Raw genomic sequence first — 22,072 nt, forward strand, 5'->3', positions numbered from 1 at the left:
TCATAAAACACAAGCTTTATAAACAGAGAGAAATGGCCAGACAAGCTTGTTTCCCAAGAAGCCTTAGCCTTTAAACAGAAGACACCCAGAGCGGGAGGTGTATAAAGATTATTGTTCACGTACGGCAGTGATTCTGAAATTAATTCATTTTGAGCTTTGTGAAAAGCGTTCTTTGTCCCTACATAAAGACAGACCTCTGTAATTTTTCCCAGTTATTTTATCATTACCCTCAATCAGCTGAGCCTGTTACATTCTTTTTTCCTAGATGGAGTACTGCTCTGGTTGGCTACATTCTACATTCCCTTTTTCTTTTTTTAATCCCCATTTGTAAGGTGACTATCCAGAGAAGCATGTGTCCGAGAGATGGCATGGTAGTGCTAGCTTAAACCTTATAGCTTTCTTTTCTGCTTCCAAAGCCATGCCTGTTCAAATAATTATGGGATGTCCTAATATTTTATAGAATAAAAGACACTTTGGCCAGTGACTGTCAAAATTGTATCATCAGTAGACTCTACCACTAGATTAAAAAATTGCTTAGTATCACCTAGAAATACTTGAGGACAGTAGCTATGATTTGCTGAAAATTAGGCCAAAAATGATTAGTACAACCCATAAGAGAGAAAAATTAGACAAATTTTTGAAGCCCTCCTTTTCAAAGAAGCTTCTTACAACAAGAAATAATGTTTCAGTAAATAACAACAGTCTATAAGAATGTACCTGCGTGGATATATTTGAAAATAGAAGGCCAGAGGCAAACTTCAACATAGGACCTTTCGCTTTCTAAAACTACTTTGTACCTCCTAAAAGGGTGACTAAATAGAATAATATGAGAACGGTCCTGGTTTTTTTTTTATTTTTTATTTTAGAAAAATATGTGGAAAGAACTTAGTAAATAAGGAAAGGTATACAGAAACTAAAATTAAATGATTGAAATTGTACCAATAATTGTATATTTCTTTCCAGTGGTGTTTTGTGTTTTTTGTTTTGTTTTGTTTTGTTTTTTGAGACACAGTCTCACTCTGTTGCCCAAGGTGGAGTGCAGTGGCACAGTCTCAGCTCACTGAGTGGTTCTCCTGCCTCAGCTTCCAAGTAGCTGGGATCACAGGTGCAAACCACCATACCCAGCTAATTTTTATATTTTTAGTAGAGATGGGGTTTCACCATGTTGGCTAGGCTGGTCTTGAACTCCTGACCTAAGGTGATCCACCTGCCTCAGCCTCCCAAAGTGCTGGGATTATAGGAGTGACCCACCACCCTTGACCTCTTTCCAGTCTTTTTTTTTTTTCCCCATTTGCATACTACGTATGAGTGTTGGAAGTCAGAAACTGGAAGCATCTGAGTTCATTTTGTCTGGGCTCCAGTCTGCGGTGACATGGAAATTTTGGAGCTGAGTTAAGGCCCCTATCTTTGGAGAACTCCTTTCTCCTGCTTGCCACACCCACCTCTGCTTACCCTTTGTTGGTACTGAGTTGTCTTGCCAGTTATTATGCTGTCTTACCCTAGAGATTTTCCTGTGGGTGGTTGTCAGTAAGAGTGAGAAGAAAGAAATATAGGTGGTGTGGGGAGGAAAGATGTCTACAAAAGAGAAAGCCAGACCAAGAAGGCTGAATGTTTCTAGAAAAGCAAGAGAAAAAAATTACTGTTGCATTTTAATAGTCAACTTCCCCGTGTACTTCTCCTCTATGGCACCTCTCTGATGACTACAGGCAGCTGAGTCTGCAGTCCTGGTAGCAATATAAAATATTGATATCACATTCTGTATAACATTTTGTGCCCTTTGATCAGTTTTTTCATTTTGAAAGTCTTTCAAAGTCATTCTACCAAAACATGTTTTTGATTGTTTCATAATATCCAGTTTTCTAGATATAATGTCATATGCATATATATTTAACCCGCATTAAATTATTAGACATTTAAGTTGTCTCTGATAGCTTAATATAATTAATTCCACTATGAATATCCTGCTACATAAACCTTTAAGAAGAAAACTTTTAAAAGTAAAAATTCTTTGTCAAATAGAACACTGTTTTTTATTTTTGATCACGCTACCTAATTGCTTTCTGGACAGCAGTTGAAACACTCACCAGCCATATATGAGTGGGCCTATTTCATTATACCTCATTGTGTCATTACATATAATCAATTAAAGGTGTTTACCAATTTGATGGGCAAAATGCAGTATTGCGTTTTGTTTTAACTTGTATCCATTTTTATTCTTAGGTCCTTCCATTTACAACTCTGTCTCAAAATGTCAAAAATGTTGAAGTACATTTTTTTAGATCACTAAACAATTCAGACATTATGTTAGAAACATAATGTACATTCAGTCATTATGTTAGAAACACTCTGAAATATTTTATCATCTACATAGCTTTTTAGGGGAGGAGACCGAGATTTTTATATATTGAGATACCTTACATTGTTGTAAACTAGAAGATGAGCTCTGTTTTCCTCTCTTTAATGTAGAAAAAATAGGAATTCAAGCAACCAGTTGGAACTGGGGCACAGCTACCAATTTCCAACTTTGCCAATAAACAAAAACGTATTTTCAATGGCCTCTTGTCCCAGTGTTTAAATTATTCATGTGATTATAAATGATTTTAAATGTTCTCATTAAATTATGACTTTAGAAATGTTTGACATCAAGTGACTACTGAGATAATTTAGGTAAACTTTTCATTTTTAACTGGCATAGTGTATTTTTTTCTTTTCATCAACAGTATAAATGGATATAGTTTCTATTCACCTTAGATTATAAAGCCTCTAGTTCAATATAGACCCTAAAATGATTCTTTAAAAGTCTCTATGAATTCTTTTCTTATAGTTGTGGAATACTTTTTACCAAGGCTCCCCAGGGTATGGAAAACGGACCAGCACTGGTCTGTGGATTGCTTATTACAGTTCACAATGATTAGGAGTAAGAATTTGGAAATGCATAGCAATTTGACAGAGTAATTTTATGGCTGATAATCCAATATTTTTCTTAATGGGGTTTATATTGTTTTTCTAATAGATCGATTTTATTTGTATTTAACAAAAGTACTGATCTGTAATGAATCAAAAACTGTGAAGGAAGGAAGGGGAGAAGGAAGGAAGGAGGAAGGGAAGGAGGGAGGGAGGAATGGATGAAGGAAGAAAGGAAGGAAGGCAAGGAGGAAAAAGAAGAAAGAATGGAGGGAGCGAAGGAGGGAAGAAGGAAGGAAGGAGGGAAGGAGGGAATACGGAAGGGAAAGAGGGAAGGAAGGAGGGAGGGAGGGAGAGAGGTTCCTCATCACAGTGGGAAGTACTGCCTTACCTAGTAGCCAAATAGGAAAATGTTTTGACATGCAATCATTTGATTGCTAAACAAATGCTTTAGGTAACCAATCGATCATCAATCAATATTTGTGTGCAGTGGTTACCACCTTGAATTAAATTAACAAGTTAGTTTTTAGATCTGTCTTCAAGTGAATTTGTTGTACCCTTTAACTTTACTTAGGTCTGCTGGGGTTTTTTCGTCGGGGAGTGGGGAATGAGTAATAATGGAAGCCTTACCTTTTTCTTATAGTAATTCAAGGGCAATATTCCGGGTTAGGAATTCCATCTCTATGAGCAGGTGTTGACATTGTTTCTTTGACTGGCAACTTGGCAACTGTATTTGGCTTTCCTTGGAAACTCAGATTTTCCTCTTTAAAAACAGAGGAGGAGCCCTGTTTTTAAGCTCACAAAACCCAGAACAATCTAAAGCTGCCATTCAAAGAAAAACAAAACCAAAAAAGACTGTAAGATCAATGTTTCAGGTTTTATTCGCCGGCCTGTGATACGGAGACTATCTGAGCCACACATTTTTCCTTTGGGCATTCCTTTGTCCCTGTGGGTGTGAGCCCTGTGAGCTAACAAAGGCAGACTGGAAATTAAAAGAACATTACACAGCTTTGAAAATCTCATCTGCCGTGGCAGTATAGGAGTTAACGCTCTTTTTTTTTCCCTGCTATATGTACCAAATTTGGCCTGTGATTCTTTTGAATGGCATGAAAAGCAGCTGGCTGGGTGTGAGTCTCCTTCCTCTCTTCCTTTCTCACTTTAAAATATGCCTGGCAAAGATCCAACATTCCCCTTCCCCTGGCTTTAATCCATTTTAACCTCCTGTTCAGCTGACCAAGATTTCAAATGAAAAAAGCATTCCTTCCCAATTGTTAGGAGGGCTTTAGCACCAGCGGAAAATATATAACACATATGTGGACCCTGAATAATATATTGGGTCTTTCGCATCTTTGTAGCAGGTTTTGAAGCTGTCTCTTTAGAGACCCTTTAGAATTTTTTTTTTTTAGCTTATGAAATGTCCTATAATAACAATTCCTAAGTCATTGATGAAGAACCAAAACACATATCTTTGTTCATAGACATTTCATTGTATCAGGTTTTGTGAGCAAAACACGAAAGCACTTGAAATTCCATTAAAGTTACATTCATTTATCTAAAAAAGAAAAAGAAAAAAGCCATCTTTGGAAGTTTGTCTCTACAGACATCATTGAAGTGAGGATATGTACAAAACACATTTTATATAACACAAGATTAATGGTTAACTATTCAGGTGCAGATTTTTTACAATGTGAGCTGATGCTTGGGAAAGCAAAAAACAAAACAAGAAAACACAGCAGCTACATTAACTGCCAAGTCACTGTGCATAAAATAAATATAGACATGCCCCTACGTTTTACAAAACATCAGCTTCAGTGCCTCTCAACACAGCAATATTACTAACACTTAAAAATGCGCTCAATTAGCCAATCTTAGGACAAGAAGACTGTGGAATTCCCTAATTTTCGAGAAAATAGGCATATTTTGATCCTATCACTGCTTTATTCAAAAAACAACGTAGGGCCCTTTTATATTTAGCTTATAACACTTGAAACAATAAAAAGCTTTTAGAACAAATAAATTTATTTTGATGCCTAGTCAATAACATCAAAGGTACTATTACAAACCTCTATAAATGAAAAATAATCAGCACAGTGAGGTTGGTAATTTATATTTAAAAGTCAATTTAGCAGAGGGTTGCCAGATTTAGACAATAAAAACAGAGGACACGCAAAATTGAATTTCAGATAAAAAGACAATGATTATTTTTTGGTATAAGTATATCCCATGCAATGTTCTGGGCCATACTTATACTAAAAAATTATTTGTCATTTCTCTGAAATCCAACATTCTCTGGGTGTGCTGTGTTTTATCTGGCAATCCTTGCCTGTCATCATTGCCATGCTGTTGTTGGCTATGAAAAGCATGGAAAGCTGGGTCCTATTTCCAGGGTCAAGAACAAATTCTGGGATTTCTTAGCTCGCTCCATCTGCCAACCTTAAAATTCTGGCACATTAGCAAGATCAGGAAATCTTCTTTTGCAGCCGTAGAATGCATTTCCAATTAGTCATTTCACTTTCTTGAGAGGAGAGAGAGATCTTACCCACTTGAGAAGAAGGCTTGAGAGGAAGGCAAAAGCAGGCAGATAAGAAGAGAAGAAAAAGCTAGGATAACCAGAAAGGGAAAGACTTTTAACCAGGAAGTAACAGAATCAGGAATGAATAATTTTAAAGCAAACCTCTCCAAAACAACAACAGTAAATGTTTAGGATAATCAGATTCCTTAGGAAGAAAACTGTAGTATATAAGAAATGAAGACACACAAAGAAGAGTGAAAAAATGAAAAGAAAATGTATTTCTTCCCTAGCCCAATTTGATTTTCAAGTCCTGTCAGGACGTTAGATATTTTGTGGGGCAGCAACTTACTAAGACATCACACCTGTCTTTGTGGAGCCTTATTAAATGGTTGGTTTTACTTACAGTTGATGGTGAATGCCTTTTTTTTTTGAGACAGTCTCACTCTGTCACCAGGCACCAGGCTGGAGTGCAGTGGCGAGATCTCGGCTCACTGCAATCTCCGCCTCCTGGGTTCAAGCAGTTCTCCTGCCTCAGCCTCCCGAGTAGCTGGGACTACAGGCATGTGCCACCACGCCCAGCTAATTTTTGTATTTTTTTTTAGTAGAGATGGGGTTTCACCATGTTGGTCAGGATAGTTTCGATCTCTTGACCTCGTGATCCACCTGCCTCGGCCTCCCAAAGTGCTGGGATTACAGGCATGAGCCACCGCGCCCGGCCGTGAATGCCTTTTTACTTGTTTGGCTCACTGGTGCCACAAGACACATCCTACTCTTCTGCTAAAATAGGATGAGCTTCCAAGGTTTTTCACCTTTGGTGCTAATGATATCACCCACAACCACATGAAAGGCCACCTGAGATGCTGTATAACCAGGATAGATCTTCTACTGACCTTCTATATCCACATTTCCCTGGGTGCTCTCTGCCAAGGCCTGGTAGAAATGCAGATTCCTCAGCTCCTGTGTTGTCTCCTGACTGATTCTCCACATTTCCCTACACTTCCCTCATGACTGTAACCCCAGTACATGTGGAAACCACAGGCTCAGAGGGTTGGATTTGTTTGGATGGAGGAGGTACAAACAGTGGGCTTCCTTTTTGTTTGGAATTGGGTTGTGGTTTTGGCTTCTCTACCGAAGAAACCAAAGAAAGGGGGAGGGAGATCGCAGAAATGTTAGCTCTGTGAAAAGGAAAGTGGCGAGTCTTGTTGCTGGTGCTATTAGGACAATCATGAATGTTGCATTACATGGATTCAATTTTTTTTTAGCAGATGAGAAACTCTCAGGAGAGGTGACTCTTTAAGAACCACTCTGAACACCAAAAAAAACTTGATGTAAAGGGGTAAATTTATCAAAATTGTGCAAAAGAAGACAAAGAGAATGAAATCTTACAATTTATAGAGTGACATGGAGGAAAATCATAATTTGGGGCCCAAGTTTATTAAGGCTGAGCCTAACTTTCATTTTTGTTAATAGAAAATTTACTGTTGCCTTTCTGTGTTACAGATAAACAGTTGGCCCAGTTTTGAACAAGGCAACATTTCTGTCTGTTTTTGTTTTGAGGAAGCACCCTCATTGTTGAAGATGAATTAATCATCTTGATGGCCTATTTCTTAGTAGGAAATAGATACATTCGGTGTGTGATCCATTGAAATCAGTAATGAAATAGGAAAGGAAAAAGGAAATTTGCAGTATGTAGCAGCATGGAGTTAATCTCCAGTATATGTAAAAACACACACACACACACACACACACACACACACATACACATACACTTGGACCTTGAAATTAAGAAAAAGAAAGGCAAAATATTCTGACCTTCTTAGACTCAATGCATCCTTTAAAAGATAATTTCTCTCCTTCATCTCTAAATATTTTTGGGAAGTGGGTTTCAAACGTTATCCTCCTAAACTCTAGGGTTTCTCTGTAGGGTCTTAGGAGTGAACCTGTGAGACTCATGTGATTCCTGTTACCCATCCCTATCCTGGTCCTAACCCCAATCCCACGCCCAAGCAGTCAGCAGAAGTGCAACCAAGTCCACAGGCATCCCTTCTAAGTTCAGTGCCCTGAGAGTTCAGGACAGTTGTTTAATTTCTCCACACCTAAATGTCTTCATTTACATTAACAAACTGGGAGTACAACTTATAACTTACCTCATAAACAAGTTGGTTATGAGGAGTGAATGAATCCACACACCTAATGAAATTAGAACCATTCCTAGTACCTAGGAATAAACGTTAACCACGACTGAATATGTTTCTGTACTTGGGTTTAGTACAAGCTTTTATTTGGAGGAAACATTCTACTGACTACCTTTAAAAAGTTTTTGAAAAGACAACTGCTTTAAAACAGTATTTCATAATTTACAACATGGGTTTGTCCTTTCGTCCTTTGGCCAAAAGCCAAATCCCACCCCCTTTCCTCCATTAACCCTGAACTCTAAGCGTTAAGAACTCATTTCCCGCCCTTCCCCAGACCTGGATCTCCATGGTGCTGTGGGCTGAGGATGAGAATGATGTCATTATAGTTGCAGAAACTATTTCATTATCATCTTTTGTTACTCTCTTGCTAACTTTCTAAAGCGAAAAACATTTTATTAACTATCAAAGCACCCGGAACTCTTTAGCGGTACACTCCATATAAAAGCTATTATTATCACCCACGTTTGGTGAAGTACTTGGGGATTAAAAGTGTTATGTAAATGTTTACACATGATTACGCTGTGGTCCAAGATTCACGGTGGACAACACAGACAGCCCAGGAAGAAGCTTGAAGTCCCAGAAAGGCAATGATTTTTGTACAAGGTATGAAATTCTCTTTTCATTTTAGTCTGAAGACAGTTGCACCCCGAGGAGAGTCATTCACAGCCATGAAGGAAAGTATCCATGACTGCTAAAGAGAAAACAAATCTAAACAGAGGGTTAGCTGCATATTTTAAGATCCACGGGTCCATGGAGGACAGGGTGGTAAGAAGAGGATTTAAAATGCTGGGATAGGCATTTGGAATGGCAAAAGCTTTCTGACAGTAAGACAGCCTGCTTCCACACGCTGTGGCAACATCTTCCCCTCAGGAAAGAACAGAGATTCTCTTTCTTAGAGGGCTCTGCTTGAAGGGAAGAAGCTGGGACCCTTCCTCCGGGCTGATGCTTTCAAGTAATAAGGGCATTACAAAGCACTGAGTCACAACGTGTTTTCTTGCAGTCTTTCCTCTTCCTTCTGAGAGAAGTCGCTGGCTGGTGCAGGTATGTTCTTAACACTCTTAACATTCCATAAACTGTCTTTGCAACAAAGAGAAAAAAAGACCTAAATCAGAGCCTTTAGCTGGTCTCAGTGTCTGGGCATAATAATAATTGTTTTATTTTAGTTGTTCTCTTCAGTTGCCTTCTACCAAAGACCAGTGAAGCCTGATTTTCCATTTATGGTAATGACTTTAAAAACCCCTTTTAAAAATAAGTGTCAGAAAAAGAGAAACTTGATATAAAGAAAGACTGTCAAATAAAACTAGAGTGGCCGGCAGCTACAGCAGAAATCTCGACGGCCTGGGCGGTCATGGTCTGGAAACCCCTAGACCAGATGATTTCAAGGTCGGCTACTTCCAGGATCCTGTAGCAACAGGAGGAAGAGCTTCAGCTGCAGAGGTCTTACTTCAAACCAGGACCCTCCAAGCATAGAAACCTACGCTTAAGAGGCAGTGCTTATGAAAATAAGAAATCAGTACAGTCCCAAAGAACCCATACGGGGCAGAGGGGTAAGGAGACGAAGTATGAACAGACACTGCAGGAAAACAAAACTGCCCAGATATTTTCAAACATCTGTTACACTCTATTTCAAATGATTATTGGAAGGATGTTTGGTTTTAAATAAATGGCAAAAGATACACAAGGTGGTGGGCAGGGTTGGGGGAGCCCATACCCTTTTCTCTTCATGTTTAAAAAGATCCTGCATTTCTTCCTTCATGTTATTTAAAAACACAAGAAAGCCAGCAAAGGGTGGGGGAGCAGTGTAGCAAAAAATCTCTGCCAGAAAACACACAGTAAAGTCTAGCTTGTTAGCAGCCCCGTTCCAAATTATTTTTAAAAAACAAATCCTAACAGTAATGTAGTTACAGCCTCTGAGGGAAGCTCTGAGCCCAGTGTCAGAATCCCAGAGCCTGAGCTACGAAAAAAAAGGGGAAAGAAACCTAACCAGTCTCCTGCCAGGCGTATGAAAGCAAAATCTCCCAGGCAGGAGAACTACCCCAAAGGAGGGGAAGGCTGCAGCTTGCAGTAATCTGTGAATGATTGCTGGTAAAGTCCGGAGGCTTCAGGCTTGAGCTATGTTTGTTCCCAAAGAAAGCCGAGGAGGACGGTGTTAATAAAGAGAGATTTAAGTGAGAGCTGTGCTTGGAATAAAGTGGGCTACAAAAAGGTCAAATTTGATCAGTTGGAGCAGATTACCGGGGCTTTAAAAGGTGGTGTGGGGCTGGGGTGTGGAGCTGGGAGCCGGGTGTGGGAAGGAGGAGAGCGCAGGATTGATTTGCGGGGTGGAGAGAAGTCAGGACAAGTGCGTGTCAGCCCGGGAAGGAGGGAGCCTGGGGCGCCGGGCCGGCCTGGGTCCAGAATCCTCCGTCTGTTCCCCAGCACCCCATCCCCGCCTCCTCCTCTCCGGACTCGCCCTCAGCCGGCTCCTAGACAATGGTTTCCTTGGTCTCTGACTTGGATCCCCTGAAAGACTGGAAAGTTTTAAGGTAGGCCTGCTTTGCTTTCTCTTGCATCCTGGTTTGAGCTCATGGCCAAGGCCCTGCCCCCACCCACCACTGTGCAGGAGCGCTTGGGGTTGCTTGAAATGCACCTTGTGGGGTTCAGGGATAAGCAGGTCTGCTGGTGGGAAGACTGTTTGGAGACAAACGAGTAAGTAGTGGCCTGTAAGGTGAGGTCCTCCAGTTTCACTCCAGGAGGGAGGTGGGGATGCCTTGGCAGTGAGGGAGGACGGTGTTATTTACATGACACCTGTTGACTCACTGGAAGGAGTCCTCATATTGAATTTTTGGGCTGGGGGGTCATTAAAGGTGTAAGAGGGAATGCAGTCAACTTTCTAGGACATCAGATAGAAAAGCAAAATTTTGGCCAGCTATGGTGGCTCACACCTGTAATCCCAGCACTTTGGGAGGCCAAGGTGAATGGATCACTTTGAGGTCAGGAGATCAAGACCAGCCTGGCCAACATGATGAAATCCCATCTCTACTAAAAATACAGAACTTAGCCTGGTGTGGTGGTGGGTGCCTATAGTCCTAGCTACTCAGGAGGCCAAGGCAGGAGCATCACTTGAACCTGGGAGGCAGAGGTTACAGTGAGCAGAGATCACACCACTGCACTCCAGCCTGGGTGACAGAGTGAGACTCCATCTCAAAAAATTGAAAAAAAAAAAAAAAAGAAAGAAAAGCAAACTTTTCTAGAAAACCTTATTAGGGTCCTTGAAGCGTCAAGGAAACTTGGCTTCTTCCTCTCACCTTTCCCCTACCCCCATCCCCACCCCCAGGTCTAATGTGGTGAAGCTGGTCACAGAAACACTCAGCTGATGGAGAAACTGAATGGGCAGAATGTATGACATGAAATCTTTCTCTGAATGCTCCTGAAAAAGTGAACTCTGACCTCCTCATCTCTCAGAGGCCCAGAAAAATTAGAACACAAGAAGCCAAAAAGGGCAAAGTTCATGCATCCTCTCTAAGCTGACTCCCTTGGTGTAATTAATTCATGGGCTTCACTGACTCGAAATGGTATTCCCTAGCAAAAGCATTTTTGGCAATTTTTGAAATATGAAAATGTTCAATTGAGGGATTTTTGTTAAAAGTGGTTCTGCACAGTGTCATGTCTTCTAAATATCTACCCCAAAATATGGCTTCCTAGGAGCTAGACCAGAACCCAAATAACAAATACAAATGAGTAGAAGCATGTGTATGTTACTGGGACTACTTGTTCTTGAAATTCATGTTGTATTAATTTGCTAAGTTTTTATTTCCTGTTGATGCATTCTGCCTTCATGTTTGTTTGATTTTGTTATTTTTAAAAACAAGATTATAGAAAAGAGGAAATTTTAAAATTGCCAATATCCACCTTAATTATTCTTTTTTTAAAAAGTATTGCCTGTCATTTTCTAGAACTTTCCATGTATGGTTTTTGCACATCAGGTAATATGTGCTATTTTGTGATCTGCTGTTTCCAGCTAACATATCAAACATGTTTTCATGTTTCTGCCTAACTTTCATAACCACCATTTTAGTCACTAAACTACCATAATATTAATGTACATTGTTTTCTTTTTTCTTTCCTTTTCTTTTTTTTTTTTTGAGGTGGAGTTTTGCTCTTGTTGCCCAGGCTGGAATGCAGGGGCATAATCTCAGCTCACTGCAACCTCTGCCTCCCAGGTTCAAACAATTCCCCTGCCTCAGCCTCCTGAGTTGCTGGAATTACAGGCACCCACCACCACATCCAGCTAATTTTTTGTATTTTTAGTAGAGACAGAGTTTCACTATGTTGCCCAGGCTGGTCTTGAACTTCTGACCTCAGGTGATCCACCCTCTGTGTTGAAAATTTAGGTTTTTTCCACTCCTTAATTTGTACTAACAACAACATAATGAATATCTTTGTGTACCTAGCTTTTTACTTGTATTAAATAATTACCAGGATTTCTTGATGAAAAGTACATTTTCATGAGTCTTTCAGTGATTTTTTTTTGTTTGTTTTCATGTTTAAACTTTATTTTTAATTATTGAAAAATGGTAAAGTACGTCTGTAAATGTTCTTAGGGTACAGCTATTAGAATAAATGTGGTTCTCCTTCTTTTCTAACTGTATTACTAAGCTATCTCTAAAACTGAAACACTTCTTATAAGTACTTTCAAACAATTTTTCTCAGGTGATTCACTTAATATTATTACACCAGTGGATAAGGCAGGCTCTAGCCCTAAGAATGTGTATGACTGTGGTTATAGATTTTGAAGCATGTAGCCCCCCCAAAGTCCTTTGTAGATAATGATCTCAAGTCTTAACTCATTTTTAAAAAATCAGTGAGAATGTTGTCTTTCCCCTAAACGTGCCCCAAATTTAAGCGAAGCTTAGTTTTGCTAGAGTAAGTGAAGTTTCAGAAACTTGGACTGGCGAGACCTGAGAAAGATAAACATTTCTACATTGACTACTTTGGCTACACCAAGTTAATTCTGTCCACGCCTCTTCTTGGCAAGCATGATCCCACTGGCTTTTTAACTGTGTGTGATCATTTTCAGAGGTCGGGAACCATAAAGGGATAGAGTTTATAAATTGCATTTTGAATTCTTTAATTGTTTACAGTGAGGCATCCTTTTGGCTAATTTTGATTCCTTGAACTATTTACTCGCCACCAATGAGTCTCTGCCTATACTATGTGGAAGAAGCAAAGATATAACACAGCCCGATAAATGGGTAATCTAGCAGGAAAATGAGGTGTGTACTCTAACACCACACAGCAGGGTTGTCTGTGATCTGGGTTATGTCAATACAATGCTTTAGAATTCCAGAGAATGGAGCGAGAGGCCCCATTCCGGTAAAGAGGAAGAGGAGTTACTGTCTTCATCTGATTAGTAAATAGTAGAACATTTGGTATATAAAGCATATTACAAGGCAAAAAGGCCTTTAAACCCGCATAACTGGAATATCTTCATGTGTTTGGTCCAGGAGCTCAGCCTAGAGTTCTGCCAAACCTGTCACTCCTAAAAAGGGGTCACAAGGCACAATTTTAAAACCTGCATACACCACAACGTAGTGTTTTAGGAGATACCCGTTCACAGGGCACAGTTTTAGGTTATAAGCCTTTCTCAAGAACTGTCTATCTGAAATCGCTCCATCTTTGTTCCATTTTGTTACATGGGGAAACCACGGGCAGTAGTCGTGCTCCTGCCTGTGTTTTAATGACTGTCTACCTCAAGGGAGATAAACCTAATTTTCACCAAAAGACATGCCAACAATTTTCAACATTCTCCCATTTGACCCCTGGGAAAGCACAAACACTTCAGCTGCATTCAAGGAAAAAAAATCAAAGGTTAAATAAAATACAGCATTCTTGGTACACAGAAGAAAAAAGTTGACACTGTGTTAGACCATGACTAAAAAAAATAAAATAAACCTCAAAATATGATGAATGCAAGACGTGATGTTCATATATATGACTTGAGAGGAAAAAAGTGGACAGAAGGATTAAGCAGGGGATGGAACCCAGAATACCTGGTGTCTCCTTTTGTGCATACGCCCTAAGTCACCTCTGGGGAAGGCTTAAAAACCCCAAATCAAGTTTAACTCTCCCCTTTAAAGATGAGGGAATCGATAAAGTGGCTAGATGCAGTCACAGAACTCATTAGCAGTGCAAGCTGTTGCCAGCTCCTCTTCCAATTCCATGCTTTCTCCTAAGGAACGTTCCTCCCCACCCCCACTTCTGTTCCCCTTTCTCCTTCAGCTTTCAGACAGCTCAGCCCAGTTGCATGCCTTAAAGATGTCAAAAGTTCAACAGGTTATAAACTCTATCTAATAATGTCCCCCCAGGAATTCATAGGTTTCCAGCTCTAGTAGGTTTATGAATCACAGTGACGCAGCCAGATACTCAAACTGGAAAGCCAGGCAGTCTCCCGAATCCCTCATTTTCCCTCTTAATTTACATCAAAACTTTCGCCAGCTCCTCCTGAGTTTGACTTCTAAGCACCTAGGGACTCTCTCCACTTTTCTCCACCTTCCACTGATAACATCTAGTTTTGCTAAGAACGCTACCTCCTAACTAGTTTCCCTTCACTCTTGCTCTCTTAAACTATTTTGCACATAGAGGAATGAAAGCATTACACACGTCATAAATCAGATCCTGTTACTTTCCTGCTAGAACTTCCCCTTTATTCTTAGAGTCAAGGCCAGTATCCTTATGTTAACCTGCAAGGCCCCATCCGTCCTGACCCTTATCAGCTTCTCCGCCTGAATCTCCTCCCTCTCTGCCCACAGCTCACTTTGCTCCAGCCCTGCTGGTCTTTCTCTTTTTCAGTTATGTAGCCAGGCTATTTTGGCATGATTTTCATTAGCTACTCCCTCTCCCTGCCTGGCAATCTTTCCATAGCTATTGGCAGGGCAGAGGCTGCTCCTCATTCAAGCCTTAGCTCCCATGTCATCTCCTCTGTGAGGCCTTCCCTGACCTCTCAGTTTAAAGCAAAAAGTCGTCTCAAGCATATCTCCCTGATAGGCTGAATCATAGGCAACAGCCAGTATTGAGCTATGTTTGACTTCTAAAAATGTCCACTTCATATGGTTCAGCTAATATTCTCATCACAGCATTGCCAATATCTTCTGTTTGCATATGCATTTGTTTACTGACTCTCTCTCTCCCCTGTTAGATTGCATAGTTTGTGTATTTAACTGGTATATACCTAGTATCTAAAAGATTTCCTGGCACATGACAATGAGTAAATAAATGAACAGATGAGTGAATGAACGAGTGAAGGACTCACTGTTTCTCTCATCCTACTTTACACTCACTCCATGGGGCCAGAGGCTTTGTGTTTTTCATTCACATCCCACCCCTAGTATTTACCACTCTGTTACTGTGGTATTATGTGGAATGAATGAATGAACTGATGGATTAATGACTCCTAACACCTAGTTGAGTAATTCTATCTTCAATTGCTTATTTCTGTGCCAATTAGTATCTGATATGGTTATGTAGAAAATTCTAAAATCCTCTCTGAGAATCTGATCTATATGTAGTATTCAGGTAGAATTTATTCTATCTAGACAAGAGAATGATCTGGAACCAGTGTTGACAATTTTCTTCATCAGGGGCCAGATGATGAATTTTTCAGGTTTTGCTGGCCATACAGTTTCCCATCACAACTATACAACTTTGCTATGTTAGCCTGAGAGCAGCCATAGATGGTATGTAAGTAGCTTGGCTGTGACCTAATAAAACTTTATTTAAAGAGACTTTATTTAAACAGTGGGCTGGATATGGCCCAGGGCCCATAGTCTAACTTGTGTCCATGATCTAGACTAATGATCTGACCAGCAGGAAAATAGAAGTAGCTTTGACAAATAGTTGGAGGGATGCTTTCAAATCTCATATAACAAGGCAAATATCAAAAACTAGTCTTGTTATTAGGAAAAAACTGCCAGGGAGCCTTGGTGATATTTCAAAGGTCAAAGATGTTTTAGGTTATGAGCACTTGATCTTACAAAGATGATGAATGTCTGAAGAAAATATACGGTTTACCACATCCGTTAAATGTTTGAATGAGCCTTAAAGCTATCACAAATTACACTTTTACCTGCTCCCTTATGGCATGTGTGAGAACCTCCCATTAATGAAAACAGCATATGTTGGTGGGAAATATAGACCAGACCCTGAAATATTGTAAGTCACTGCTTGGCCTTGATTCTTTCTTTTTCATTGCTGTCTCTAGCTCATTTAGCATACATTTCTCTTTCACATGCCTGGGAAGCCTCCTAAGATGCATCCCAAATTCACGAAAGAGAGCGTGCTGTGTAAGTTTGGAGGAATGTCATGTGTACATACCCTTTGGTTCATGTCACATGACATCTTAAAGATGTATAGAGCGGGGAAAGGTTGTGTGGATGCTCTGCTAGTATTCTTTGTGGGCAGGCTGGCCATCTGAAGATCAGGAATTTATATTCTTAGATGATAATATAGAAGAATTATTAGTGCTTCCTACGTATCATGCATTATGCTAAGTGCTTTTCGTATAATGTCTCATTTTATCTTTGTAATAGCTCTGTGAAGTAGGTAGTGGCTCTTTCACTCTTATTTAGAAGAAAGTGATGCTTATAAAGTTCCAGTCGCTTACCCAGGCACAAACGTACAGCTGTGGAGCTAGCTCCAGTGTGGACCTGAGTATTGCTAACCCTGAGCTAGAGCAGTTAGACAGTGACGTCACATACTTCTCTGATCTACTTTCTACTTTTCTTATAGACAAAGTATGTTGTCTATACTACACCTCAGGAAAACTTTGGACCACGTAATTTTTCCTTTTCCCGTAGGAATATCTGAAGAATCATGACTCAGTTACTACTCAGTACTTCCGAAACTTTTGCAGAACAGCAGGAAGAGGTGTTGGCTGGAATGCATGGTCAATTCTTTTGGCAGCCTGGAGCTTTCCCAGGCAGGCACTTTAAGGGGAATGGAATGGGGTCACCCTAGGGATGTGGCCTTGAGCTGTTAGAAACTATGTCAGTGTTTGTTCAAGTTTTTTAATGAGGGCAGAGACAGATGGATGAAATCATTTGTGTTGAATGTGTCAGTTTTATAGCTCAAGGTGGAGGCCTAGTTGAGAAGAGCTCAGAGGAACCTGGCTGGACTTTGGTTGAAGAGTCTTTATCAGTCCTCTTCTTGCTCAAGGAAAAAAGAGGCAGTGTACATTCCTTTAAACAATCTAAATCCATTTTCCATTTGATTGCATTGTGTTCATTAAGGACTAGCTAAAACATCTGTTGAGACTTGGAAGTAGAGGACATTTGCTGGATTGGGGAGCAATCAGGCATTTAATGAGGGGCCTTTCTATGGAAACAGCAGACTGTAAACTCGTTGTCTGAGGCCAGAGGACAGTCAGTTGAGAAGATCTCTGGACACTGAGCTCCAAGAATCTGTAGGTGGCAAAGTGAGAAGGGCAATGGCAATTCAAGAGATTTCCTGATTTATAGTTTGGATTTTTGTCATGATGATGTGGATATTTCCTGGAGCAGAGCATGGAAGACACAAGGGTTCCAGTGGGCTTTCTTTTTTTTTTTTTTTTTTTTTTTGAGACGGATTCTTGCTCTGTTGCCAGGCTTTCGGCTCACTGCAAGCCTCCCTGATTCAAGCAATTCTCCTGCCTCAGCCTCCCGAGTAGCTGGGATTACAGGTGTGCACCACCACACCTAGCTAATTTTTCTATTTTTAATAGAGATGGGGTTTCACCATGTTGGCCAGGATGGTCTTGATCTCCTGACCTCGTGGTCTGCCAGCCTCGGCCTTCCAAAGTGCTGAGATTATATGCATGAGCCACCGTGCTCGGCCTCCAGTGGACTTTCTGAGTGGCCTTGGTAGCAGCAGCTCTGGGTATAAGGGTTGCTCCTACATGATTTGTTGAGGTAATGACTTTCTGAAAGTGTACATCCACTTGTCTGGCTTCAATGCTCAGGACCGTATCCGGTCATGGGACCAAACAGCAGCTACAAAACAATGCTGAGTCTCAATAGGGATCTAGGCCATCAGGTTTTAGTTCTTAGTGATGCCAAGTAAGGAGGAAGGGAGAGAAAATGAAAATATTCACTTGAAGAGTTGTAGTCACCCACTGAAGAAAACTAGAAGAGGATTTAGTAAGGGGTGACCATATGTGTAAAATGGAAAGATCCAGTCCATTTTATAGGTAAATAACATAAACCCCCAAAACAAGGAACAGGACTAGAATCTAATAACCCATGAGGATGTGTTACAGTTTTCCATTGAAGCGTAACATCTGTTCACAGTTACCTGCCTTTTTGATCAAAGATAAACTAAGCCTATTCTTGTTTAGAAAATGTTTCTTGTCTCATTAAACTTGGCCAGATGATTTAAGTGCAGCAGAAATAATAATTAAGCACATAGACCTTTTTTTTTTTTTCAATTTTTTTTTATTGCATTTTAGGTTTTGGAGTACATGTGAAGAACATGCAAGATCGTTGCATACGTACATACATGGCAGTGTGATGTGCTGCCTTCCTCCCCATCACCTATATCTGGCGTTTCTCCCCATGCTATCTCTCCCCAACCCCCCAACTCCCACTGTCCCTCCCCTATTTCCCCCTACAGACCTTTTTAAGTTTGCTTTGCTAGAAAATAAAGAATCTCCTATTGGACTTTTAAAAGCCTCTTCATTCCTAGCAAGCCAAGCCAAGAATTTGCCATCAGACTTCACTACCTGCAGGTTTGGGTAAATTCCTTTTCTTTTTAGGTCCCCAAAATATTTTAACGTTTTTAGGCTTGCCAGGACATAACCGTTCTTACTCACCTATACTTCTGGAAATCCTGTAAGCCTGGTATCAGCCTAGTTATTCCAGGAGGGATTTGTACACGTTCACTCCATAAAGTCAACCTTGGATCCTTAAATATGTCTGGTCATATCTGATTTTATGTGTCATTTTCAAACAGGGCATTCCATTCAAAGCCTTCAACATATAATCAATGTTTCCAATTATATTCTATTACAAGGGAGACAGATTTTTTTTTGCACCTGTGCAAATAACTATTGTCATGCAAATAAGAATACTCAAGAACAGATTCTGGATTCTGGAGAGATGAGATAAGGAGGAAAAGATAAATGTATCTATTTTGTTTAGAAAAGCTTAGTTTAGTAAATTTTTGTGGAAGATAGATAGCTTAAGAGGAAAGGGAAAGGATTTCATTCTTTCTAGAAAATAGAACATTAAAGAACCAGCAATATTCCAAACAAAAGTCATAAAAAATAATCATCATTCCTTATCACTTTACGGAGTCCAATATATTAAATAATTTTGTTCTGCTTGATCTTGGACTAGCAGTTTTTTGAAGCTGTCAGCTCCTCTACTAGAATTATGGAAACCCTGACTCAGTTCATTAGGATGGTATCAAAGTTATGTTAGCAATGACATCAGAAACTTGCACCCAGAGTACCTGTCATAGGTCTCTGAGACCGTTCTTCTTTTTTTTGAGACAGAGTTTTGCTCTTGTTGCCCAGGCTGGACTTCAATGAGGGCATCTCGGCTCATCGCAACCTCCGCTTCCCAGGTTGAAGCGATTCTTCTGCCTCGGCCTCCCAAATTGCTGGGATTACAGGCATGCATCACTACACTCAGCTGATTTTGTATTTTTAGTAGAGACAGGGTTTCTCCACGTTGATCAGGCTGGTCTCAAACTCCCGACCTCAGGTGATCTACCCGCCTCAACCTCCCAAAGTGCTGGGATTACAGACATGAGTCAGTTCCTTTTTGTTAAAGACAAAGTTCTTTGGCTTGAGCTGTTTTCATTAGCAAAGTAAACAGTCGCTATTTCTGAATGACAAAATACTTAAGATGGCCATGATTAAAGATCTGATGAGCATTCATTATAAAAATAACACAACTTATAGGTGAAGGGGAGGAAGGCAGCAAATCACACTGCCACGTGTGTACCTATGCAACAATCTTGCATGTTCTTCACATGTACCCCAAAACCTAAAATGCAATAAAAATAAATAAATAAAAATAAAAATAACACAACTGACAAGAAAGTGTGGTTGTTTCTGTGACATAAAACATTTTAAAACAATTACCGGCATTATGACTGATGACATTACACTATCATCTAATATCAGGCAAAGCACCGTTGGGTTAGATCCTGGGTACCAACAGCATTGACAAATTTCTAGGAACTTCATGTAACTTTTGAAATATTGCATTTACCTGTACAAATATAACCTGGGGAAGGTTAAACATTTCTTTTTATTAAATAATGCTTTTCATGAATTTCCACCTTGCAAGTAAATTCAATGATTTTAACATCTCTTTTTTTTAACTGGGTGAAATAACGAACCCTTTGAGATTTTTCAGAGGCCCTTGGGAAATCTCAAAGTCAGTCTGATATCATGAAGCCTTTATTTAAGATTTGATTTTAGGAAGACAAAGGTGTCAACTATGTCACAAGTTTGATTACTTGACAACATAGGATCATGGGTCACTGTGAAACAATCCTTAGTTAAGTATTTAACCAGTGTGACAATGAAAGAATTTAAAAGTAAATGTAGGAGGTAAGATCATTGTTTTAAAAAACTAGTTCTTTTTCAAGTGAGAAGACATGGTTCTCTCAAATAATCAGGGACATGGTAAAGGCAACATGAAATACAGAACATTATTTTTATGAGATGCAGAATCTTTCTTTCCTAGGAAGATTACTAGAAAATAGAGAAAAACCTTTTTCCGTCTTTTATTAAGGGCATACCACTAATTCAAGAAATGTTCTCATTTTCAGAGAGGGAAAACCAATTCAAACTAGTTTTGAATCAATACACTATTGCTATTGAAGCTCATTTTTAAAATCGTATACATAAATCCATTTAATCTTAGCAAGTCTTGACATTTACTATGAACTGAATTGTGTCTCCCCAAAATTCACATGTGGAGGCCATAAGCCCCATGTGGTGGTCTTTGGAGATGAGGCTGTGGGGAGATAGTCAGGTTTAGATAAGTTTGTGGAGGTGAGGACAACATGATGGCATTAGTGTCCTTAAAAAGAAGAGACGCCACAGCTCACTCCTGCTTGCACATACTGCTTCTCTCTGTATCTCTCTCTCTCTCTGTCTCTGTCTCTTCCATGTAAAGGCACAGCAAGAAGGTGCAAGCCAGGAAGAAAGCCCTCATCAGAACCATGCTGGGACTTAGATTTCAGACTTCTAGCTTCCAGAACTGTGAGAAAATACACTTTCATTGTTTAAGCCACTCAGTCTATGGTATTTCATTATGGTGTTCTGAGCTGACTAATCACAACATGATATTCCTTTCCTTAAACTTTCTGTGACTTTCTACATCCATTCAGGTTTCATCTTAAACTTTCCATCTTTCTCATTCTGGAACAGCCAGTCACTTTACTTTAGGACAGAATTGCCCTTCTGTCTTCCTTAGTAGACCCTAATTATCTTCGGCCACTCCGTACTATACGACAATAAGTCAAAAGTATATAAACTTGAGCTTACACTTAATAATTAATGTTTTAGTACTTTATCTTATTTGGAAATTACATATTTAATGAATACCTATTATTTAGTTTAGCGTAATTCTAAGGTTGCAAGTAACTGAAAAGATTTTGGAAACTCTGCTTAGGCAGACATTATGAAACAATTATTGTTGAACTAAAGTTTGTCAAAATAATGATTTGATTTCCTTCAAATCAAATTATTTTTATAATCGTAACTAGCTAGAAAATATTAGTTTATTGGACTAGTAAACTCAAGATAAACAAAAATTTATTCTCACATTATGTTTCATGTTGACAACTCTGAAAATAAACCTGTTTTGTTAAACCAACAATATTAAACTAATCTTACCAAGAATTTACTCAAATTACATAAAGATAAACATTTGAGTTGGTTTCTATATTTCTGACAGTTTTAGAAAGATCTAATTTATATAAATGCATATTTCTCTCTAAGCCAATTAGAATAGAACTCTTTTAAAGGATTTTGTGAATTAATGTGGCAATGCCATCTGGAGGGAGGGTTCCTTACACACATACATAAACACACAGATAGACATAAATTGAAACCTATGGCTTTCATTTTTAAATGTTAGCCATGAGTCAGGCATAAATACAGTAATACAAAATTCAGTTGTGTATGGAAGAGTTGGTTCTCATCTTTACTCTATTTTTTCTTAATCCAATTTGTGTTTCTGGCAGATGGAGCAGCCAACATTCACCTGCTGAATGTGAGAGCTACAACTTATCACTAATATTTGTGGAGGAGACCTTTAAGTAATTTTTTTTACCTTGATAGATAATCTTGTGGGGGAGGTAACTAAATGTCTGTTTCCGATTAGATTTTCTTTTCAGCCTCAGGTAGTTGATTTTGTGATCCCTAAGTCCCTGAAGAGTCCCCCAGTGCGGGCAGCTGGCCTCAAGTTCCAGTGATTGTCAGGAATTG

The 22,072-nt window shown here is 39.5% G+C and overlaps 1 protein-coding gene and 1 pseudogene across 3 annotated transcripts in view; both read left to right on the top strand.

The window, feature by feature from the left end:
- CELF2 (CUGBP Elav-like family member 2) overlaps nucleotides 1-22,072 on the top strand; it is an 854,489-nt gene that overhangs the window by 309,553 nt on the left and 522,864 nt on the right. The window contains exons 1-2 of one of the 3 annotated variants that reach the window (XM_064369076.1): nucleotides 8,009-8,214; nucleotides 8,612-8,652. The exons of 1 other annotated variant lie outside the window; for it this stretch is intronic. The gene's annotated coding sequence lies outside the window, so the exon portion shown is untranslated. Of the gene's footprint in view, nucleotides 1-8,008; nucleotides 8,215-8,611; nucleotides 8,653-22,072 lie in introns of those variants that run through there. One more of the 3 variants, XM_064369077.1, reaches the window with a different exon arrangement.
- LOC105710869 (nucleolar protein 56-like) overlaps nucleotides 10,087-22,072 on the top strand; it is a 98,287-nt pseudogene continuing 86,301 nt past the window's right edge.

The sequence above is a fragment of the Aotus nancymaae genome, unplaced genomic scaffold (genome assembly GCF_030222135.1).
Source record: "Aotus nancymaae isolate 86718 unplaced genomic scaffold, 86718_ANA_hifiasm-v0.15.2.pri h1tg000083l, whole genome shotgun sequence".
Taxonomy (NCBI): domain Eukaryota; kingdom Metazoa; phylum Chordata; class Mammalia; order Primates; family Aotidae; genus Aotus; species Aotus nancymaae.